We start from the raw sequence: 25,781 nt of genomic DNA on the forward strand, positions 1-25,781 counted from the left end.
CCAATGGAAAGGTGGGATGGGAGTCTTCATGAATAAAGGATCCAATGAATTGCTGCCAGGGGATGAGGGATTAGAGGAGCCAGTGACAAGGCTTGACCTTTCCCTGCATAGTAGAGTGACCATAGCATTGTGTTGTGAGGAAGGCACTTCTTCTACCCAGTGGTATTCTATGAGGCTTTCAGCCTATAGGAATAGTGGAGTCTGAGACAAAAGTTTCACCAGCCATAGAGAATAGTAATAGGGGCAGAGCAAGGCAATTCTCTATTTCATTTCCCAGGCAAAAAAGTCCCATGTCAGCAGCTGGGTACAAGCCATTAGTAACTCTCTGGCAGCCCAGCCTTATTCAGAAAACATTTCAGCATGAAACTGCTAATACAAGTGCAACCTTTATCTGATAAGAAATATTACAGATTGCTAGTTTTTGTGCCAATGGTATAATTCCATTATTTCAAATGCCCACCATTTAGGAACACTGTGTGCTGTGTTTGAATAGAGTTAACAAATATATTGGCAGGGGATATGCTGAAATTGTGCACAGTGTAGCAGCCTAATGCCCTTCTATTTTCATGCAGATAGCATATTTAAGAATGGCAGATGACTCACTACTATTACTCCTGCAGAATAATACTGGAGAAATAAACTTTTATTTAAACATCTTTCCCCTTTTATACAGTCATAAAACATAGTGCGTCTCAGTGCAGTTTTGCAGCAGTAGGAAGGAGGGGGATCTCTCTCTCTTCATCCTTCTCTTCCCATCCTCTCTTTCTTTTCCTCACACCCTTAAAAAGAAATTACAATACTAATGACATAGGCATACTTTGTCTTAATAAAGATGTGGTGCTAGATAGAGGAAATAAGTCAAGTTATTGATTATAAATAAATACAGTGCTCCATTACTACAGACAATCTGAGGTTACAAATACGTAAATATTTTTCCTGCAAACATGTCAATGGCTAAGATTGCTTACACTGTTTATTTTTCAAACTGCATCAAATGGATGTTCTCCAGTGTCTGCATTGTGTACTTAATGGGGTTGGATGCACAGTACTTAAACTAATACCTTTTTCTTGCACTGGTGTTCGCTGATATTGGAAAAAAGAAGTGCTGTGTTGGTGGGGTGAATATATGTCTATATATTTCATTTCATTATTTTATTTATTATATTGATATCCTGTCTCTCCTTGAGGGAGCTAAAGGCAGCACACATGCTTCCTTCTCCACTTTTTGTATTCTCACAACAACCCTGTGAGGTAGATTAGGTTGAGAAATAGTGAGTGGCCCATCCAATGAGCTTTATAGCTGAGTGGGAATTTGAATGTATGCTTATATTATATAAAATAGCCATTTTTAAATGACAATTGCTAGTATCAAAGAATTCAGTCTTAGGGAGCCTTTGTTCTGGAGTGCTGACACACTCCATATCATTTATTTACCTGGTCCTTTGCTCTTCCTTTCATATTCCAATGTCAGTATCTGAACCAGAGAAGAATTCCTGGATTACCGTACTTCCTCCCTTTAAAAGCCTCACTTGCTGCCTGGGCAACAGTAGTTTCGGGAGCAACACATGATCCCGGGTAGAGGAGGGAGCTGTCTCCTGTTATTTGCCCACACCATCTGGTATTCAAATCATAGAATTGTAGCATTGGAAGGGACCCTGAGGGTCATCTAGTCCAACCCCCTGCAATGCAGAAGTATTCTCTTTCTGAGTGTGGATGTTTCAGTTAGCTTTTACAGCTGACAGGCTGGTGGAACTTGGTGACACATTTGGGAGGAATGTTGAATGGGTGGAGCTGAGAGAAGATGGGGCAGGAATAGTTTATCAGGTTTGGTGGGGTTTGTAGCACTACTACTTTCTGGAGGTGTCTGCTGTGGGTGATCTCTTAAGTGGGGAAATAGCAGTAAAAGAACACTCTGATGTTATATATTTTGTTTGCAACCAGACTCATTGGTAATTAGCTGAGCCCTGGTAATTCAACTACTTTGTCTCCTTGGTGTCATATATGGCGTTCTGATGTAATTTATCCTTACTGATGTGCATTAAGGTAAATGTGCACCTCTCACCACAGGTGCAACTGAGGTGGGGAAAAAGAAATTTGATTTTGGAGTCAGATTGTTCAAGCAGCCTGATACCAAGTTTCCAAAGGACAAGTACAATTGTACTGCGCCGTGCTGACCTTTAAATAAAAACATTCTGGTGACAAGGAAAATAGTTCATAATAGAGGTTCAGTGTGCAGCGTAGGCGGTTGCCTTTTAAAGGCTTGTCCAGTATAGATGTTGACAGATAAAAACAAAAGGAGGCCTTTGTTGTCACTCAGCCATAGTCCCCACATCCTTTGGTTTGATGGGCTTGTGGACTGAGTGACAATAGCAGCATAGCTGGGTGGTCTGGGTCATTCCTTTCTAAACAGCACTTGGTGAAATGGGCCCTCCTGCTACTGGCAGCAAGGCCAGCAGTAATCTGCTAATATGAACTCACACACAGGCATGTGTACAAACTTCAGTCTTTTTGCTCACAGCAGAGTGACTTGAACCGTGTTTCAGTGCAGTGATGAACTTTTGATGCATAATTATGATACCCATTAGTGTTTGTGTCTGTTATCTTAGCTGCCCTTTGATCATTTGATCTGTTCTCTGAGACTTCTGTCCATTGTTCCTAATAATTGGCATTTTCATTGGAGTTGGTTTTTTTTAAAAGAAGTTAATGGCTTTTGCTTGTTGGTATCTATTTGCAACTGTGAAATATAATGGCAATTCTGAAAAATCCAGCAATTCATTTCTGGATAGGTCTTGGCAACTTCAGAAACTGGAATTCCAATTTAGGGCCAAGGAATCCTGTGCGGCGCTGATTTTTAAAAAACCAATTTGTGTGTTTTTGTCTCAGGTGCATGCGCCTTGGTGTGTGTACATGCTCATATCTATGCACCACTTGTCTAAGGAAAGTGCATTTGAAAAGCAGTTGTCATTGACAATCCAGACAAGTTCAGCTCCAGAGTGGATGTGAGTCAGGGCTGAATAAATCTGACAAAAGGACAAGCAGAAAATTGACTAAATTCATCTTGAGGCTCCGCTTCACTGTGAACGAGCGATGAATGAGAAGGCAACATGCAGGCAGGTTGTGTGTTCAATCTGGCAGACAGGCCCTGCCATTTCTTTGCAATTAGGTGATGGATGGAGATTTCAAACCTTTTTACCTCATCAAAGCACGCAAGAATTCCATGCAGTCCCCCCCTCCCCCTGTGCCCATCTCGTTTCAGGCTTTACTCAGTCTGACCACACACCGCGCTTCCTAGGTTTAGCCTAATAAGCCACAATGGTGTGATCAGTCTGAGGCTGTCAAGGGATTCACTGAAGGTCAGTTGCTTGTGCTTGCTAGACTTTCACCTGCAGGAGACCATATGCTAAATATGCATGAAGTCTCGCCTGTTAGCAGCATCTCAAGCATTTTATAGTTCAAGCTTGACTTTGCTTTAATATATGCAACTAACTGTTAGAGGTACACTGTTCAGTGAACTAGGCAGCCACAGGCTTCTGTTGTTGTGATAGCACCACAGCCTTCATGTATTCAACAACACCATTCTTTTGGTTTAGTTCATCAAGTAATGAAAATATTTATACGCTGCCCGTTCATCAAAATGATCCACAAGGCGGCTTATGTAATTTGTTCAGTATTGATGGTGCCAGGGTAAGTTAATGGCATGAACGTGCAGCAGAGCTGTTTGCCACCAATTGAGTGTCAAGGTAGCTTTCACCTGTGAGCCTCCAGCCACCCAAACTTTATTCCTCAAGTAGTAAGTGCATTGGTGTAAAACCACAGGCAGGTCATTAAGCACATGTTTGACCACAACTGGAAACATACAGTAAATCAAAATTACAAGGTGCCAGATCCAAATTTTTGTTGGATGTAGTATTAAGTGCAAGGACTGCACACTGAACTAAATATACATGGTTCAGATTCCTGGAGACCACTATCAAAGTTCCAGGTGCTCAGATGTTTCCTCCCATGAATTTGGCAGACCAAGATCTGTATTAATGCTTGGTGTTCTTTTCAAATGTTCACCTTTCCTGCATCTCCCTCATGTCAGCTGCTTTAAACCCTTACAGCCTTTGAATGTTTGCATAAGGTGGAAGGGAAACCTTGAGTGAGATTTTTATTCTCTTCTGTTGAGCTTTCATTACAACCTGTTGAAAGGAAACCTGTGCCACCCACTTGTAGGAAAATATATAGGTGCAGGTCTCGGTCTGTTCAGTGTTTGGATGGAAGACCACTTGTGGGAACCTCTCGTTTGTTTATTTGAATCCCATGGTGGAAGAAAACTGGAGTACACGTTACAAATGATCAAAATAAATAAGCGTAAGTAAGCTTTGCTTGTTGCAATCCTCTAAAAACAACCACAGCAACAATGCCAAAAGTTCTTTCCTGGATCTCTTTTAGTTCAGAGATGCCACACGCAGAGGCATACTGGAAGCCAGCAACCCAAGGACATCTTGTTATTCATGAACCAAGAAGATGCTGGAACATGAATCAAATGTTTCTACTGTGTAATTCATTATTTTTGGAAGGTTAACTAAAATGACAACCTTGTGTTTTGAGCTGTTGAGTTACTGCTTTTACCTTGGACTTGTAACCCCTTACTGTTCTGTAGTTTCTCCCTGTGTTGCACCATGCTCAAATCATATTGGCACAGATGGGTAGGGGAGAAAGGAGTAAAAGAAAGCTGTTTGTCTGACCTTTAGCTCTGATCTTGAATATCATTTTTCCAAATCTAATTACCAAGTACATTAAGGTTTCCTATTTCTTGAACACTTGCTGTGATCTGCTTAAAATGTGAGCAGAGGACAAAGACCACCCCCCTCCTTTGCTTTGACTTGATTTATACTTCAAAGCCGCAGAGGTGCTGACAATCCAGGCTGTTTTCATTAAGTCAAAAGCTGTAGAAGAAGATACTGCGGTAATTACAGGAGGCATTATCTGATGGGAGATAAAATAGTGTTTTTATCTGTCCTTTCAAAATGATGAAAGATAGGAAATGGTTTTTATTTCCTTTACGATTTTGTCATTTTGGAAGGCCGTATAGATTTATTCCGCCCTCCTTCTCCCACCCTCTCTCTCTCTCAGCTCATGTACTTAGAGGAACATAAATGCTTGCCACATGGTGGTTGCTTAAAATCTCATCCAAGTGGCAAATGAAATGTTCAATTCAGACACTCAGGTGCCCCTATATAATTGCTTGCAGAGGTGTGTTGGGTCATCCTGGCAGACTTCGAAACCCAGCAGATATGTGGATGTGCCAGTTGTATGAAATGGTGCATTCGTCTGTTCCTTTGAATGTGGCTACTTTGTTGTTGTGGGGTTTTTTTCTTCAATGACCTCCATTGGTAATGCAAACAAAAATGTAGAGTAACAAACACACACCCCTGCTTCATTCCCTCATGGAATTTGATTGACCTCGCCTCATATGCATTTGTTTTAATAGAGACTCTCAATTCAATTTTGTTGCTCATTTCCTAAATTTGTCTCCTAGAAACATCGAATTTCTTCAAGTCAATACAGTAAAATGCTTTAAAATATCCATTTTATTTTTTTAAAGACCTCCATAAGGTAGACATTTTGTATTCACCCTGTCCCTGCCCAGTAGGTTCAGATAACTCAGTGACACACAGTAGCTTTTGTAATAGAGAAAAACTGGCTAATTGCAGTAACTGGCAATGCAGTGATGCTTCATGGAAAAGTAGCTGGTTGTCTGACAGTGGCTTGTTCCCTGGTGTTTCCTTTTAGACCCATTCTGCTGAAAGGCGAGGGCGAGGTTTCCTTTGAACTGGCTAACCTACCTCCTTAGAGCAGGAGAGAGTGGAGAATTGGATGAATCTCTCTCAAATTGTGATAGGGCTCATTTAATTAAAGCCCCAAGTGATTTAATTACACTTAATTTAACTTTGCTTGCAGCTTTGGTGCAAGCCTGCCTGTAATTGCAGTTTTACAGCAGTGTAGTTTGTTCACATGTTATAGCTTAAGGTTTAATGCTCTGTGGTTAAGTCGCCCCTGAAGGAGGCCAGAGTAGTTTGCAGTTAGTTTCCATTTAGTCCTTAGGTAACATTAGAATAGTGATAAGTGGCAATAGTTACAGAGAGTGCCTGCTGTGTAATAGCTCCACTGCATGCATCATACTCCCTTTTGCAGGTATTTCCTCTATGTTATTGGGGAGGAAAATGCCCACTGCACCTAATAAAATACATCCATGCACATGCAGGGGTGATATTATATGTAGGAGAGAATGAAGAAGACCTGCTTGTATGAGGCTCTGAAGCACGTCCTACCAAACCTGCAAGCATATGCACCCAACACCCATGTTACCCACATCATACACATATATACATTTATAGATACAATGGATTGTGGGCTCTCCTGGACAAAGCTTTGGGAGGCTTAGTAGTACCAAGTGAGGTAGAAGGTAATAAGTGGACACTGCTGCTTAGTGGTAAGTGAGTGGTCCTATGCCCCTATGGTGGAAGTTACAGAGAAGAAGAAAGGGTGGCTGGGTGAGCATCATTTGGTTACTGACTGGCCAGTATGGGCTGCTAGTATAATCAGCTGGTGCTGGGCATTGCTTGGTAGTCAGGAGTTGTGCATGTCCATGGTTCTCTTGCTTACTTATTTCTGGTGACTATTCTAATTTGCTGATGAAGCAACGTTAAGTCAACTGATTTGAAACGTAGGGTTGTTTCCAAGGTGTGATGTTAGAAGTGTGTGTAACATTGATACTGTTTATCAGCTGATTCTGACCTAGCTGTTGGTTAGAACGGGATATTCAGAGTTGACATGGTGATGATATCCTGGAAGCTAGTGCTAATTATGGTTTATTGCCTCAAACCCGTTCAGGATTCTAAACAGGGCTTGGAGGGCATGCATATGTTGGCACTGCTTCCTTGGAAGTTGAAAGATGAAGTAATATAATGAGCTTTACTATTGTTTGCTTAGTGGCAATGTGATGCTTATCACATATCATGATTCTCAAACCCTACCCTACCCCTAGTCCTCCCTACCCACTTAAGAAGTAGAACTCAAATTAGAATGGCATTTATGTGTCATAGGCTGCAAGGATCAGCAGTTACTTGAGAGGCCAAAGGCATGGACAAGAGTGAGCAAAGATGTTGAACCAGCAAGTGACATGCTGTTGGCATCTTCTTTTTGAATGATGGGTTGGGCAGAGCTAGATTCTCAAGACGAGCAAACAGGTACAATAGTGGCTTGGCTAGGTGAGGTTTGTGTTTGCCAGCACAGGTATCACTATGTCCTAAATGCTGGAGGTGGGATGGGTGCCAGTTGGCATCAGGAGGGCAAGGCATCCTGCGTAACAGAAGAAGGCTCTGGCAGCAGCACCTAAGTTGGAGAAAGGAACTAATGGGCGGCATTTATGATTGTTTGTCTGGTCCTTCAGGGCCTTTTCAACAGCCTCTCCATTCAATTCAATAACTGCACTGGCATTGTTGGCTATTTTTGTGTCACTTAAAGCTATCTTTCTGTTTACTGATGCTGTAGTCACATTTAGGTGACTACTCTCATGAGGTTGCTTCACTGTCACCTGAAGGTGATTTGCTCAAATGGGCCATCACTCAAAATATGCTGAATTTTATGGACTAACAGCTCTGAGTGTATCACTTTTTAGTGGGTGCTGCGCTGTGGCTCATTCTGACAATAAATGCCCTTGGATGTGTGGCACAGAAGATGCTATAAAACCTAAGAGACTAATTGAGATTTATACCCTGAAGGCAGCTAGGCTGATAAAAACAAAAAGGCCTCTTGAGATTATTATTATTGTTATTGTTAATTCTGATGAATTCACAAAATGCACTGCACATTAAAACCAGCAGTTTGTTCTAGAATGTTTAGGGCTTAAAGTGACCTGTTTGTTATAAACCAAGCATTTCTAAAGATATACAACATTACTGCTATACAGGCAATTTTTGTTTGAATTCTTGAAATAACCAAGTAGGTTCCTGATTTACTTGATTACCTACTTTTTCTTCTTGGGAAAATTATACAAATTGGTGCTCTTGCATCCATGCAGAAAGTGAATATCATACATGACATTATCTGCATGATGGAGAGGCTGGGGGAGTGTGCCCTTCACCATGCAAATGTGGTCACATAAGTGTCTGAACTGGGCTGGAACGGTGAGTTAACAAGTTTATTCTTGCCCAAGGGCTAGAATAGTCTTGTTTCCACTATTAAGTGGGAAAGGAATGGGTTTTGTTTTGTTTTTACTGTATTTTGCTCTTCATCCAATGAATTCCTGGGTGGTGAACAACATAAAACACTGAAATATAAAATAAAACCTAAAGCATTAACAATATTAGGGAGCAGTTGAAATACTAATGTAGGCACCAGATGAAGGTCTTTAATCAAGGTCTTCTAAGACCAGTGCACCACCAATGAAAAAGCCCTCTCCTTTATTGGTACATAGCAGGCTTCTGATAAGGTAGGCACTTGGAGAAAAGCTTCAGCAGAAGATCACAGATGCAGGACACCTGATATGGGAAGAGGCAGTTATTCACGTAACTGGGTTATATGCCTCCTCTGACTGTCAGTTGATGGATGCCCACCTCCAACATTGAGAAGAGTGACTTTGGGAACACGATTGCGAGCTATTCATGTCCTCAGGAGGTTTCCAGTTCTTTGATTCCACCATAGATTATTGTATATCCTGGAAAAGTAGCATTCGAGAATGGGAAAAACCTTCAGAAAGCAACCCAATTCACTGTAACTGGCTGCAGCTGGAAGGAAAAAATGGCAGAATTCCCATGCAGAAGCCTTTTCAATCATGATCCTTGAAACTAAGAGGGGATATACACATCTTATTGACTGGAATGTGTTGATTTTCTCATTTAGGTTAAATCTCTCTTTCTTGGAGGATGTAATCTCAATCCAAGCAAACTTTGAAAATTAAGATTCTTACCTTTGCTGCCTCACAAAACCCCAGAGGTGGTTGAACTGAATAGCTTAGTTTGCATAAGTTATCAGTGCAGGTTCCTACTCATATCATTTGCTGGTTGGCTTATTATGCCCAATATGTCCATACATCATTTTATTTGTACATTTCACCTTAACTTAGCCCCTAAGACCAAAGAGCATCAAGGAGTTGGATACACAGTATGTCTGAGATTGAGTTGTATCCATATCCTTGGGCACTTGTGGTGTTGAGTACAACTCCCATCACTCCTAACCATTGGCCATGCTGATGGGGGCCGGTAGGGACACCTGGAGGGTCACGATTAGCCACTCTTGATTTAGACAATCAGGAAATTAGGGTATTTAAAGTTTGGATGCTCATAATTCTAAAGTGTCAATGAAACAGAATGTGGTTTAGGTCAAGTTTGACTTTATATTCTGTTGTTAGTGGCAGCTACTCTGTGCTACTGCTGGGGGAGTGAAGAAGAGAATGGCCTCTGTTTTCCAAGCTCTTACTGACAGTTTGTATGTGGGAAGCACAAGGCATCTTTCAATTAGCCAGCCCATATGCCACCTCAGCCTTGTAGAATGCTGCTTTAGCAATCTTGCCATATTTTTTAGAAACACAATTCATTAAAGGCTTATAAGTCCTATTATCCCTAATTGATGATGCCACGAGTTTGCCACAAGCTTCCAAGAGGAGAGGTTAGGTGACTGGATGCAGAATCTACATCGATATGAAGAAGCTCCATAGAGATCATTATGTTCAGTAGCAGGGAAGGTAAAATCCACATTTAAAGGGCAGCCCTGCATTTTGAGGGGCAGGCAGCAGGAATTAATGTACTTCTGCTGCTGCATTTATAAACATGACATTTTAGGAAACATCAGGAAACTAAAGAGGAGAGGAAATCTGTCACTGTTTATATGATAATGAAAAACAAAAGGGGGAAAGGTCCAGTTTGAAGAAAATATGTAATCAAGAGAGAGGAATTCTAGTAAGAGGTTGTGGATAGATAATGTTTCCAGTGGATGTCAACCCATATATCTTGTCTTCTTTCAGACCTGACCGGAATAATAGGAATGATGAGAATTGTAGCCCAATTAGCCACTCCTCTATAATACCCAGTTTCAGAATTCCATTGTATTCTGGCAGCTTTGTATTTTAGAACAGCAGACATAACTTTGCATTGGGTTTTAAGGATGTCAAATGTATAGTCATTCCAGCTTAATAATCATAAGTTTATATGACCTCCTCATGGCCAACTGGGTTCTAAGATCCATGTACAGAACATCTGAACAGTTCCATAAAACAGTAACATCATGATTGAGAACAGAATTCATTAATTTTAAAGAAATGGCTTTCACCTCCCTTTGGAGTCTGGGTCGTAGACAGTAGAGTGAATTCCATCTCTTAGGGAATTCCTTTGAAACTTGAGGGTTTTTAAAGCCTTCAAATGTTTTTGCAGATCCCAGTTTCACTTCTAATACCCACTGGCGGAGGAAGGGGGTGCGGTGGGTGCAGTTTGCCCTTGGTGTCATCCCCTGGGGCGCTCGTCGTGGGCGCCGCCCCCCTGAGACACTCACCCTGCTCCTGCGGGTGGCTAGCCCCGCCCCCACGGGCAGCTAGCCCCATCCCTGGGTGCATAGCATGTGCACCGCTCCAGGTGCTGCAGCAGCTAGCTCCGCCTCTGCTAATACCTATATAGCCATCTTGTGTTAGGCTATCCTATGAAATGTAACCAGAATACTTTTATTTTTCAAACATAGCTAGGTTTAGAGCAAAGCCTGAGATACCCTCTGGTCTAGATGACAGCACACATTCACCAGAGTTGCTGTTGTTCTGTTAGAATTCCCGAGAAACACTGGAGCCCGTCCAATCAGCTCTTTTCTTTAAGGACACTTCCTGCATGGGAGCTGCAGGAAAGGTGAAAAGCCGTTTCGTGGACTATCCCATGTGGACCTTAAAAAAAAAGGGGGGGAAGGCCTCAAACATGAAGTGTTTAGATGAAAAACTGCATATAAAGATATGTCAGGAATAGTGCTAAAAAGAATCTGTCACAAAGGTGGTTCTTCTATGGATCTGTGATGATCTGACATATGAGGATGCAGGGACATTATTTGAAGTATGTCACTATAGGGTTGTGTATGTGTGCTTGTGCCTGCATGTTCCCAAATCACAGAACTAGAACTTTTGTAGTCTGAGAAACTGAGCTGTGAATCAGGATGTTCCCAGTGTGACTCTCAACTCTGCTAGGAACTCCTAGGTGGCCCCAGGGAAGCCATTCTCTCTTAGCCTCAGCTCCCTTTCAACAGCATGGAAGATAATAAAAGTGCTATACAAATGTTAAGTGTTATTATTACTAGTGCGACAACAGGCATAGCATCATTCCTGCAAGCAAAAACCATTCTATAAGATTATATTCCACATAATTGTCCTATGCTGTGACAAGTAACAAGGCTCTGTCTTGCAAATGTTTAAACACATTTAGCCACACATACACTGATGATTATATAAAGTGTTTGCTAAATCATGGCAGAATAAAATGTGTACTTCTGTTTAATGCAAAGCACAACGCAAATGCAGTAGAACAGATGACAGAATGTACCTTTGCGTTCTCACACTGTAGAAGCCAGATGAGCTGCTAAATTTGGTGAATGTAATGTTTATGTAGTTACTGAAATGCTTCTAGCATGTTTGCCCCAATAGGTCATAATGTTCTTTCAAAGCAAAATAGTTTATACAAAGCAAAAAGGGGGGAAAGTTCACTTCAAGCACATTGTAGAAGGCATTTATAGAATTGTCTATCTTTACACCAGCTGTGCATTTTGGGGGTGGTTTTTTTTGTTATTCAGAAAATTAAGCTGTGGTGGAAGAGATGTTAATTTCTCCTGTGATGGTGTTTTTGTCAAGGATCTGAGAATTCTGAAATGGATGTTCACCCAGACAGAGCAACAACAGCTGTCGATGCTGCATCTGAAGGAAAACATTCCAGTTTCATTTAAGACCACCCCGCAAGCAGTTATTTCTCCTGTTCTGCAATATTCATCAGGCAATTAATGCTTTTATGCCAAATATGAAAGTGGATATATTATTGGCTCCTTTGGATGGAGCGGACTGAAGGGGATTTGGCAAGGTTTCCCTTCAACTAGAGAGAGTATGCCTAGGATAGCCACTGTAATTGAGTGTTGCAGACTTTCAGCCAACACTTGCTTCTTTAAAATAATCGATTGTTTTCAAGTGTCCACTTTTGCTGAAGTGAGAAGCACAGTTCAGATGTAACAACAAGCCATAGTTTGGTACTGCATGAATGGTCCTTGGCAGTGCTTTTTTTCTGGGGGGACGCAGGAGTACGCATACCCCTAAACATTTTGTGAATCTTTGTACTTTTGTTCATTTACTGTATTTATTTTTCCCAACTATAAAATGGTGATTTTCTTGAGTCAAAATGAGAGTACCCCTAAACACTTTTTAAGGGGGGGGGGAAGCACTGGTCCTTGTGCTTGCACACTCCATCCTTCCCTGTGCTCTCAGATATAAATTTGTTCCCTGTTGTTTAGTGCAAACCATTAAATCAGAACAGGCAAACTATGGTTTGTGCTTGTTATCCACGGACTGTGATTTGTGTTAAAGGGGAAATGACCATAACTATAAGGCTGATGTAGTGCAAAAAAGTTACATGTGAATCAGGCCGGAGAGGGGATATGCATCACAAATCTTACTTCTTGTTTTAAAAAAGTAAAGTACAGCACAAGACAACTCCAAACTGATATAATCATGCCCAGCATGGAGAATACTCTGCAACCAGTAATTATACAGGTGTCCCATTTCACTGCCTAAGGCAGAAAGGTGCTGACCCAACTTGCCCCTACCAAAACCTGCCAGTGCATTCTGGTGGGAGAGCATGAGATTTCGTGAAGCAGAAGCAATTTGCTGCTGAAATGTCTTCTATGAAACTACTGATGGTACAACAACCTTGCTCTCTTTTGCACTTGGCCAACCTGTATGTACAACTGTCAAGGCCAGTCCACCCATGAGGTGGGCTGAGGCAGCCGCCTTTGGTATTGGAACACCAAGAGGCAGCGCCCGAGGGCTGGCAGAGAATTGGCGGTAGTGGCAGCTTCTGGTGAAATCTTCCAAGAATTTGCAAAAAAATTGTGAGATCTTGTGTGCTCTATGACATGTTGCATTTCAGCAGCAAATTGCTTCTGCTGAACAAACCTCTTATATATAACTCTTATTAATGTGCAAGAATTCTTTTACATCAGGCTATGCAATTCACATATATAACTGCTTTTAAAATCTGAAACAGGCAAAGTCCTTGAAGCCCTTCCCCTCGAGGGGGCTTGAAGTCACAGTCTCTGGCCTGGGACTGGATGCAGTGGTGTGCAAATTTTTTGAGGTACTCTCATTTCCAAGTAGCTCAGTGGTGCAGAGGAGAGGTCCAGTCTCAAAAGGATAATTTTGGGTTGTATCCAGTGTACAGTCGTACCTTGGAAGTCCGTTTGACCAAGGCACAGCTTCCAATTGGCTGCAGGAAGCTCCTGCACTCAGTTGGAAGCCACAGAAGCCACATCGGGCATTCGGGTTCCAAAGAACATTCACAAACTGGAACACTCACTTCTGGGTTTGTGGCATTCAGGAGCCAAAACTTTTGAGTCACAAGGCGTTCGATGTCCAAGGTATGACTGTAAAGTAGTAGTTGTGATAGCACAAAGATTTCTGCACAATGGAACTTTTCCCCATGTCATTGCTCCTTGCCCCACAAATCTGTTCTATGGGTTGCTCCAGCCCTCCAGTGCTGATAAGGGGAGTGTGCAGGGCATGTGGAGAGGGAAGGGTGTGTGTGCATCGTGTGTGCATACTGAAGAATGAGATACATCTTAGGTAAATGTGCTATCACAGATTGTTGGGTCTGGGTTTAAGATCAGGTGAGGGCTCTGGATGCTGCAACAGATATTATACTTAGAAGTTTCTAAGATGCATTTTGACTTGCACAGTTACTGTAGAACTGCAGTCCTATCCACAAATAAGTGGCATATATCCCACCCAGTTCCGTGGGACTTACGGTACTTCTGAATAGACATGTGTAGGATTATTTTGCAGTTCAGCCACATATTTACTCTGAAGTGACCATCCTATCTCTTGATAACTGCAACTACATGACACTTTTGTAAATTCCTAGAGATCAACATATAGGAGATTAGTAGACACATTATCTCTTGCTGTGTATAAGAAAGTTTGGCTATGAAACACAGAAGACTAGCTGCATTAATCATTCTAATGTGCATCCATATAAATTCTAATACAGTATAAGTGCAATTAACTTAGTAGTTATGGTATCCTGCCACTTTCAATTTCACTTTAGCAATTTGCATTCTTCTTCTCCAGTGCACTCACTGAGAACTGAAGGGTCATTTTATGCAGAACCTTTCATTGGGAAGAATGTCACTAGGCAAATAAAAATGAGTTGTTCAGGCAGTGTTTGTATAGAGACAACAAAATGCCATGTGAGACAATAGCATCCCTGGAGATACACTGAGATGGCATTGCACAATACATTCCTCAATTACGAGATACACAGTTATGCAGCAAACCCTTCCTGTACAGATCTGGCCAGCAGCTGATTAATCTTATTCTTATTCTTGCTTTCAGTGAGAATAATCAAATTCTCATTGAAATCTGCTGAAATACTCCTACAGCTTTTAATGGACCTTGGATCTGGCTCTTGGCATATGGACGGGAATTAACAAGCATCCTGCTGCCTACTAATTTATTTAGCAATTCTGATTGAAATCATGGTTTGCCCTGAGTCTGTTGCAGTAAAGTTCACTGGACAAGCAATGTCAGTTGCATTCTGTTTCTCCCCAACTACCAGCAGGATCTTGTGCTGACGCTTCTTCCTGGGAACATATGTTGATTTGGAGAAATTTGCTTCCTACACGCATGGTTGACAGATCATAGTGCAGAGAGATGACTACTATACTCTGAGTAAGCAGCAGCAGCTTGGTAAAATGTCCATAAAGATTTAACGATAATCATAAAATGTAGTGCCTATCCTTTTGCCGCATTCCAGCATGGCTGGGTTGAAATAAACATGGTGCAGTTTCCGTGCTTGAATTCCTCCGAGTCGTTTTAGATGTTCAGGTGGAATCCTAATCTGTGCACAAAGTTCATTTTGTTTTGGAACAGATACCATTATATCAGTGGTTTTCAAAATTTGTGTCTTTAGGGAATTTACCCCAAAACAACATGCCTGCTAAGGAATCCCAGAATAGGCAGAACATTCACAAAGCACATAAACTATGGGATTTACTCCCATAAGTAGTGATGGGCACCAGGTGAAAAGGATTGGCAGCTGTACACTTGACCACATGCCCTCTTTACCTGGCCTTCCTGGCTTATTAAATCCAGCAAAGTTTTTACTGGTTGGGTCTAGAGCATAGTTAATGCATCATTGTGTGATGAGGTGGTCCCTGCTACCTTAAAAGCCCCTATGGGAAAAGGCCCTTTGCCCTGGAATAAATATCAGCCAGTGGTATGTACCCATTTCTTGGAGAAGGTGGTAGAAAAAGTTGTGGTGGGGCAGATGCAAGCATTATTTGATGACACAGATGATTTAGCTCCATTTCAATCTGGGTTCAGGACTGTCCATGGAATTGAGTAGACTTTGGTCACCCTAATGGATGACCTTTACAGAGAGTGGGACAAGAAGAGTTTGGATTTGATATCCCGCCTTTCATTCCCTTTAAGGAGTCTCAAAGCGGCTAACATTCTCCTTTCCCTTCCTCCCCCACAACAAACACTCTGTGAGGTGAGTGGGGCTGAGAGACTTCAAGGAAGTGTGACTGGCCCAAGGTCACCCAGGAGCTGCATGTGGAGGAGCGGAGATGGGAACCCGGTTCCCCAGATTACAAGACTACCGCTCTCAACCACTACACCACACTGGCTCTCAAGGGTTGTGTGAGCTTTCTCCTGCTTATTGATCTTCAATACCATATTTCTGGGCTGATTCCATGGAATAAGAATTGGTGGCACTGTGGCACAGTGCTTCCCGTTCTACCTATGGGACCAGGTGCAAAGAGTAGCATTGGAAAAGTGTTTTTTGGCCGCTTTGCAATTATGCTGTGGGGGTGCTGCAGGACGCGAGTTTGTTCCCAGTGCTATTTAATATCCAAATGAAGCCACTGAGGGTGGCACTTAGAAGACGGCAGGCAAGATGCCATCATTACACTGATGGTACTCAGCTTTATTTCTCCTTAGCATCTGAATCAGCAGAGGCCACATGGGCCTTGGGCCAGTGCCTGGGTACAGTGGTGGGATGGATGAGGGAAAATAAGATGAGTTTGAAGCCTGGCAAGAAGGATTCAAACCCAGGGACACTGTGCATGAGTGGGTTCTGGTTTTGATAAATTGGTCAGTTGCCACCTTGGATGGAGTTGAATTCCGCTTAAATGAGCAGGCAGGCAGTCTGGATCTAGAAGTTCTGTTGCTGAAGGTGTATTTGTCCTGTGCTATACATAATCAAATGAATATCATCAATATCATCAAGCCCAGAGTAATTCCCCAGGGTGGAGATTACTATGTACCACTAATATAGGCAGGTGTCAGAGGCCTGTGAGGAACTGGAAGCAGGTAGGCTTGGGGCCCTTTAGCTCTTTGCAAGAGGAAATGAAATTATTTTTACCACGACATCTGCCTCTAACCAGGCAACATCTGTCCTCGCACCCCTGCATCCCCCTCTGATTTTTATACGTGACTGTTCAACCATATCCACTTCGTGTCTCAGGCTATTGCTCATGAGGAATCCTTTCATAGGGTCAAGGAAACCAGCTGACAGGAGCAACAGAAAACTTGCCACTTGCTTCCTTGTTCACTCAGCCCTTCTTTCTCCTTTCCACCACCATGAAAAATATTCCTTCAAATGGGGTTTTAGCAAAATGGGTGGGTGGCCGCAGCAGCAGATATGTGGGATGAGATCCAGCTCTGTTCCAGTAACAAGAAGCCGAAAGCACCAGCCTGAAGATGACGAGTGAGACCTCGTCGAAACGTCGCCTAGACACCCCAACTTTTACACGGGAAGACACCCGAGGACACCAAAACCTGCATATATATATATATATATATATCACCAGAAGTGAAGTTTTAGCCCAACTTAAATGTGGAGGCATAAGCTCTAGTTTTAATCAGTTTATTCTGGGGAGTGATGCTTCCTTTGTAAATGTGACAGTCTCCATTCTAATCTCTTGAGTGACAGAAGACATATCTGTTTATTAAGCATGAAGTGATGTGGAGAAGCTGTTGAGGCTCTGGAGGTTGAAATTATATCAGACACAACCACTTTTGGGAGTTTAATCCTCTTCCACACAAGTTGAAGTAAATAGCATATTTTATACTACTCCAAAATATAGAATCCCTTCAGTATATTTATGTTTGCATTAGAAACATCAATCTGTCCAAATTTGGCTTCTGTCTCAGTGACAACCCAGACCAAGGCTGTCCCTACCATTAGGCAGAATGAGTCACTTGCCTCAGGTGGCAGGTGCAGCAGTGGCAACAATCTTCCCCCGTTATGCCTCCTGAACTCCCTGGCTATTTGTTTTGGAGAGCAGAACTGTATGTGCTGTATATGTCGTGTATCTCCCAGACTAGGCTGCTGAGATCATGTGCAGAGGACAATGCTATCCCTTTGCCAATGTTAAAGTAAGAGTCAGCTGCCAGTTCAGCCATGGAATGGGGAGAGGACACCATCTTGTCCTTTGCCTCAGACAACAAAAAAATCTTGAGCCAGCCCTGCCTGGATCTGACACATTTATTTGTTTGCCTCTTTTAAAGTCTGTTTTGGGAAAATGCACATTGTAATGTGTACATTTAAAACTTGGTATGAGGCTTTTAAAGGATGTGGCACGCAAACTAGTTTGTATTCTGCACTGTGACTGGTGTAAAAAGAAATGTTTGTCTTATCTTATTGTATGAATATTCCTGATTTTGAAGCAATTTAGTCTGTATCCATGGCAGCCTCACTTAGTCATACAAACAGCAATTTTGAATTGTTCTGCTAATAGTCACATTTGCAGCCTTCCATATATACTTTTCTACTCCAACTGATCAATGCAGTATTAACAAAAATAATGGACGTGATTGAAAGTACCTTCCAGGATGGTAGTTTTCTATGTCAAGGCCAATGATTCCCTAACTGCCTTCTTAGATGACAGGTATGAGTGGGACACAGGCTTCCTTTTAAATGTTACTGGGAGTGTTATGAAAGAGCTGCTTAATGCTGGATGGCTGGGTGGTTTAATGGCTGAATTACCCCTCCCCACTTCAGTGCCAGTAATGCCATGTCACGCCACCGTTCATTTGCCAAGTAACTCTTGTTCACAGGCATCCCATTATCCTCCCTATTGTTTTTCCACGTACATTTTTCTTTCCTTCACCCTCTGTTTCCATTTCGGACGCAGAATTACTCCCATTAGCAGAGGCAGTAATTCACTGAACATAAGATTTACTTACAGTACAGCTGTGCTGCTTTGATGATACCATCTGCCTTGAGTGCGGACAAGCCAGCTCCCCGCAGCCAGCGCTCTGCAGGAGAAGGCTTCCTTAAGACACCCAAACTTTCATGCATGCAGCATTGCACACCTCATAAATCAGCCAGAGCAGAGAAGGGTAATAGTATGCATTTGGTAATCACTCCATGCTTGTATTTCCAATCTGTGGTGCTTGAATTTTGAATAGTTACATGCTGTAATTAGCAATTCTGCTCACCATTTTTATTTCCCTTTCCTTTTTAGATTAATGACCTAACTCAGCATTTTAAGGTACAGCCAACAAACTCTGGGCAGAGCTAGAGTAGCATAATGAATCTCTCTGTCTCTCTTTCAGCATACCATCCTAATAGCTGTGGCTCTTAATTCATGTTTCCTGTTTTTGTGTATTACAGCTTAATCAAAATGTAAGTGGAATAAATAATGTTGCCAGTTCTTACACTCTCTCTCACCAATTCCAGGCATTTTTACTACACTGTCTTTGTGATTCTGATGTTGTAAAACAAGTATGTCACTCTGGCAGTTCTCTTTATCTCAAAATCCAAATATTGCAGTTGTCTCCCCTGTTTTCTGGGCAAGGTCAAGCTGATGGCAGAGAATACCTGCTCATTAACTCTGCAGTTTCTTTCACTGATACTTCGAGGTGCACTCGGCAGTGCATGTTATTTTGTTTGCAGTAAGTGAGACTCCTGAGAATCAGTCTGCCAGGGCCTGAGTTCATAGGATTCATAAGGCAGATGTGAGTTCGGAAATGAGCAACTACTGTAACAGTGAAGAACTTGTATTGCTTATGGCTATATCTCATAAGGAGCTACAAAATGATTCTCATCCACTACTGCCTGGGTCATGACACAATTAATGTACTGCTTTAGAGACTGTCTTGTAAATATATTTATAACAGCAGCTTTGAGATTAATTTTAATGTTTATGCAGGAATGGCCTGTGTGTTTTGGACTGTGTTTGTCCAAATGCTAAGTGTCAGCCCTTACGGAACGCGCATTGGCTCTTGTTGGTGATGATAATATAGTGGCCCATTTATGCGCAGGCTTAGGCACACTGAACAACTTTGTGGTCCTGCCTGTCAGACTGTTTATTTTTGCTTAAGGCACAAGTCATTGCTCTATGCTAAATTTACATAAACTTTCTGAAGCAAAAGGGAACTGTTTGTGTAGCAGAGAGCCTGACTGGAGGCACTGAATAATGGAAAGAAGCCTATGGGTGTATCTGGCAAATCCGTAACACGTTTCAAATCAGACTCTTTTTAGGCCTTGAGGTGGAATTCTCTTAAAGTAGCATATGAATTAGGCTACAGTCTTGTATCACCTTAACAGGGACTCAATGGGACTTCTTTTGGACTCAATGGGACTTCTTTTGAGTAGAAGTGTGTAAGTTTGCACTGCCAGATCCTCAAAATAAAACAAAAAAGTAAGGAATAAAACCAAGGCCAAATGAAAGTAGCAAACAGGCAGAGGTTGTGCAACAAGTGACACTGCAAGTAAATAAGTGATCACTGTCACTATGGAAGAGGAAATATCCATGTGAACCTCCATTTTGTGGGTGGAATTGTGTAAAATGAAAAATTTGCAAGTTCTTGCTTCTGTCTTCTTCTTGTTGCTGCTGTTGTTGTTTTCCATTTATAGACTTCTTACTACCTGTAGATACTGAAGCTGTTTGCAGTAGATAAAAATAAATATATTGTGTGTGCATGCAATAAGTACCATAAAATAATATCAAACAATTTACATGAAAAATGCATAAACAGTATCCATATCTATAATAACAGTATCAACATAAAGTCAAAGAGCATTACAAAAGCAGCAACATAAAGCACACTATTCATATAACCACTCACCCAGCCTCACTCTCGCCATCCATTCCCACAACCACTACAGTCATTCACCACCTCATGTGTTATCTCTGTCAATCAACCACTCATATGCAACCACATATGCTCAGTAATACTGCAACCCACATGCAAAGGATAGCTGTCAAGCACACACATATAAAATACTCTCCTAATCTCTAAAGCAGTGATGGACACATGCCCCATGCTCCCCGAACCATCTCATCTTCCCCTCCCATCTCTTGCCCAAGAGGGGCTCTGTTCTATACCACAGCAGGTTCTCACCCTGCTTCCATCCATTGACTCCCAACTACATAATCAGACCATGCAGGGAATGGCCTATTTTGAACACTTGTTTCATTTGCATGTATCACATGTGTTTCTCACTCTTCCTTGAAGGAACTGGAGCAGCATACTTTTCTTTATGTCACAGTCCTGTAACATACATTAGATTGAATAAGTGGCTGGTCCAAGGTCATTCATAGCACAACTCTATGTTTACTTGGAAGTAAGCCTTCCTGTGTGCACTGTAGCTTACACTATCCCTAGTAAATTGGTTCAGATTGTAGTTATGGGTGGTTGTGCACCTGGGCCTTGAGTTCCCTCGCTCCCGATCTAGCACCAGAGCCCTGATGAAGGGCTTTAGCTCAGTGGTTGAACACCTACTTTGCAAACAGAATGTCTTGCATCAGTCCCCAGTATCTTCAGTTATGGCCAGAAAAGGCCCTCATCTACAACTGCCAGTCAGTGCAGACAGCATTGAGCTCAATGGACCAATGGTCTGACTTGGTACAAAGCAGCTTCCTACGTTTCTACATTATACCAGCATTCTGAAAAGGTGGTAGTAGTTAGGTGATGTGCCTAGTTTTATTCAAATATTAAGTTTTCACATGCTTAGCTAAGAGAATAACTCCATATGTCCTCCTGTGGAAACAAATCAGAACTGCCCCCCCCCCATAATAGACGAGTGCTGATATTTTGGGGAACAGGTTTAGTCTTGATAAAACCAGGACTTTGTATGTTTTTTGGGTCTCCTGTGTAGTAAGCTTAAGAATCTGCCCTGGGTACCAGAAAATGTTCATTTCACAGAGAAAAAATGGTGAAGCTCAGAACTGCCCCCCTCAAATAGGCAAAACATGAATCCTTCTCCCCCAACACAGGCAGACAAAGCAGGCAACGCTGGCAGCCAAACAACAGCAAAAGCTTAAAGAAACTCAAATTAAAGAAAAATAACAATTGGGAAGGCAAGAAAACCTGGGTGGACAGCAAGGTGCCTGTGTGTGTCTTGGTATGTGTGTGTGTATTAGACTAGGATACCATGTTTGGGGCACCTGATTTAGGTCTTTGTTGTAAAGCAAAGCTAATAGGCCATTCCCCAACATAGATGGGAATAGTTGCACATCAGCTTATTTAAGCATCAGTATTTCATCTTCCATTTGTTTATCTCTTCTCCATATACAGTGGTATCTCGGGTTACAAACACCTCAGGTTACAAACTCCGCTAACCCGGAAGTAGTACCTCGGGTTACAAACTTTGCCCCGGTATGAGAATGGAAATCGTGTGTGGCGGCAGTGGGAGGCCCCATTGGCGAAAGTCACCTCAGGTTAAGAATGGTTTGGGGTTAAGAATGGACCTCCAGAATGAATTAAGTTCGTAACCTGAGGTACCACTGTATGCTGTCTGTTGAATCAGCTCAGAGGTGTCAAACATTTGTAGCTTAGGTCATCTGGAGCACATTCAGTGGTGAATTCTCTTGCACCGTCAGGCAGCTCAGTTTCTTCTTGATATACTTTGCTGAAACTCAGACAGTTGTACCACAGGTTATGATCTTGCCACCTTGCTCAGTAATTTTTTACTATCTTAATCCCAACAAATGCATAACTAAGTGTGGCATTTATACTACAAGGATGTAGAAGAGAAAGCTCTGTGAAGAAACAAACTGGCTTGGCACAGCTGGATGTGGTAGCAGGTGAATGCCAGAGGTATAGTCATATGCAGCAGGCCTGCAGAACTTACTAATACTGCAGCATTGGGGAAAGAACCTGAATGGAGTTTTATTTAAATGGCTAAGTAAATATGAATTTAAATACACACCTCAGAGTTATTAACCAGAATATTTGGTTTAAAAAATAAATAAATAGATAGAGCTGTACAGATCTGTCCTAGGTGCCTGTTAAGAAAATTAGAAGTCTAGGCTAAAGCAAATAATATTTTTGCTGGGGAATAGATAATTTTTAATTGCTTTGATGCTTGCTTTGTGTTATTGCTTGAGGTTCATAAATATTCCTCACCAAGTAGTAGAAAATTTTTATGCAGCCTTTGTAAGCCTAAGATCAAAATGTAAATATATTGACAGGAACGGCCTCTGGATGAAATTGCTGAAAGCAGATATTGATCAAAGGGTGTCGTATCTGTAGAGAGTCCTTCCCTGTCACTGTGAGGCAAGTACTGGAATGAAGCTGCAAGGGCAGTTATAATACTTCACAATTACTGAGGATCGAAGAGGTCCTTGTTGCCCCTTTCCAAAATTTCATAAGAATTCTCTGGTTCTTGATTTTAATGGGAACCTGTATTTTATTGGTACTCCATTTTAATATATGGCACTTCTTTGTTGCTATGCTATTATTATTATATTTATATTTATATAAACAATTTTATAAAAACAGTTAAAGGAGTTACATGTATAAAAACAATTCAGCATCAGGGTAAGAAAGTTGAACAGTTTATTGGAGTTGCACATCCTTGATTCTGATCTTGAATAGTGATGCTTGTGAAATTTGCAGCCATCGTTGTTGTGCTTTGATTCAAATAATGTACATGTACATGGGTTCTCTAAAGGAAGAAAGATACAGACTGGAAACTATGACAAACTGCACAGAAAAGAGATGGAACAGAATACATATATGTATTTGAGGACCCACTCTTTTCTTCTGATTGTAATATGCTTTGAGGGTTTTTTTAAAGTGGTATATCAATTTTATGAAATTTAAAAAATACATAAATTGTTTAAATTAATTTTCATATTGTATTTTTATTTTGTGGTAGCCCCCCCCCGAAACCTTATGGTAAAGGACCATCATGATTTGGCACCCTCCATGAGTTGTTTGACTCTAGCTCCCATCAGATCCAGCCAGCATGACCAGTGGTGAAGGATGATGCTAGTGATGGGAGTTGTAGTCTAGTATATATTCTAGTATAAATTCCCCAACCCTGATCTAAACCAGAGAATTAAACTTCTGTGTTATTCTCTTCTTTTGCATTTTCTTAATTAACATACAAAGCATAGGTACAAGGTTGATTACATTTTTTGCAACATGGCCTTGCTGTTTTTCTTGTAGTGACTTGTGTGCTGGCAGAAGTTCCTGTTCTAATATGGAGATGGTGTTGGATGCCTAGTTCCACCAAGGCTCCTCACACCAGTTCATGCTTCTATCACTCTCCCTCTGCAGCCCCCAGGCTTCGTGGGGTACCCAAGAAACTGAAGTAGGAGGAAAGGATTGGGAAATCTCCCTTGTACAAGCTGACATATTTGCATCTGACTTCATAGACCTTCATTCCCTGCCTTCCTGCCATGTAGTTTTGTTTGTTGGTGACCATTACACTGGCCAGGTCTTTGGCACTTCCATGCTGAAACGGAACTCTGTGTGTGGGAACATAATCACACTGGCACACATCCCCTCTTCTATCTTTTCCTAGTCAAAATATTTTATGAAACCACAAACATTGCAATTAAATTGAATTGTATAGATTCGGTAATTTTATAGAAAGGCATTTAGAATGTGAGTTTATAATTTGAGCTTCCCTCCTGCAAATTGTTTTGGCACAGGGGACATTCTGGCACCCGGGTTGCTGATTCTTATCTATTCCTTACTAAAAACCCTGTCACTGGTTCAGTGGGATGGAACCTAATTTAAGTAACATCAGGAGAAAAAATAGCTGTGCTGGGTATATTTAATGGCACATTTGTGTGAAGAGCAAGGAGAGAGAATAAAATTCCCCAGGGCTACAGTCTTGGGCACACTTTCCTGGGAGTAATTCTCACTGAACTCAGTGGAACTTACTGCTGAGTAGACTGTGCTGTTAGTAACATAAATGCAAGGAAAAAATATTGTCCCACAAAAGGAAATGTGCTGTATCAGCATGGCAACTGTAAGCAGCAAATGGGTAATTTTAAAATTTTGTTACATGCTTCCCATTTCCTCGAACAGTGAGAAGTTCCTAGGGTTGCACTATGTTTCCTTTGCATGTGAGAGTACTGAAGAGTACATCAGCGTTGTAATAGTTTCTTTATTTGCAAATAGATAAGCAAGACATAAATTAAGACAAAGAGGCAAGGCAGCAGATCTGTGGCCCCGATCAGATCTCCAGGAAAGAGCCTGCACACCAAGTTTCTTCACCTGCGGGGAAACTTCACTTTTTCTGTCCTTCTATCCTGTCTCCAGATTCAGAACATTCTGCAACCACACATCTTAGACTTCACCCTGCAGGTGAATTGCCCATTTAGGGGAATATCCATAACTATTCTTTTCAGGGATTACTAACATAGTTTTGTCAGATCTCTAAGGAAGAAATATTTTCAGCAGAAACAGCAGTAACAGGCTAGCTCACTGTGATGGGACAGAGCATGTTACAATTCATGCTTTGAACAGAAAATGACCCCAAATGTAGTGATAAGGCTTTTTAAAGGTTTTTGTTTTTTTAACTCACACAGTTGCATTCTGAACAGTGCCAATGGTGGCTATTTGCAGATAAACGGCTGAGGAATAGATATAACCAGTTCTATTTTGATTCATTGTGTAGCTGCTTAAACAAGCAAGGACATAGATACATCTTAAAGCAATTTTAAAATTATTGGCTACCAGTGCACTCAGTGTTTCAGCCAACCTATGCATTGAATGGTAGAAATTAAAGGGTAAACATGTATTTATCAATAGCAGCATTTTATTTTTGAACTTCAGGAAGCCCTGTTGAAAAATTCCAAATGTGAGTTACAGTTATGGAACTTGATGGGTGATATGCATTGATTCCTAGCAATGCAGAGACAAATTTCCTTTTGTGCCTGCAGAAGGGAGCTGAGGTAGCAGGAGAGGGGGAAATGGGAGCCATAGCACGACTGGATAAATTATAAACATTCATGATAAAGTGGGCAGGAAGTCTGACTGCTCTTGGAGTGCTTTCCAAAATGCAGTGGTACCTCGGGTTACATACGCTTCAGGTTACAGACTCCACTAACCCAGAAATAGTGCTTCAGGTTAAGAACTTTGCTTCAGGATGACAACAGAAATCGTGCTCTGGCGGCACGGCAGCAGCAGGAGGCCCCATGAGCTAAAGTGGTGCTTCAGGTTAAGAACAGATTCAGGTTAAGAACAAATTAAGTACTTAACCAGAGGTACCACTGTAGATTATTCAAGTGGAAATCTTCCATTGAAAATGGACCTCAGC

General features: G+C 41.6%; 1 protein-coding gene and 1 long non-coding RNA gene across 3 annotated transcripts in view; one reads left to right on the forward strand and one right to left on the reverse strand.

The window, feature by feature from the left end:
- Positions 1–25,781, forward strand: part of GALNT18 (polypeptide N-acetylgalactosaminyltransferase 18) — a 334,135-nt gene that overhangs the window by 140,445 nt on the left and 167,909 nt on the right. The gene's annotated exons all lie outside the window — the stretch shown is intronic.
- LOC309330954 overlaps positions 23,392–25,781 on the reverse strand; it is a 69,729-nt gene continuing 67,339 nt past the window's right edge. The window contains exon 3 of the long non-coding RNA XR_014151664.1: positions 23,392–24,031. This is a non-coding gene — a long non-coding RNA (uncharacterized lncRNA). The remainder of the gene's footprint in view (positions 24,032–25,781) is intronic.

The sequence above is a fragment of the Podarcis erhardii genome (assembly GCF_964252035.2).
Source record: "Podarcis erhardii genome assembly, chromosome: 1".
Lineage (NCBI taxonomy): Eukaryota > Metazoa > Chordata > Lepidosauria > Squamata > Lacertidae > Podarcis > Podarcis erhardii.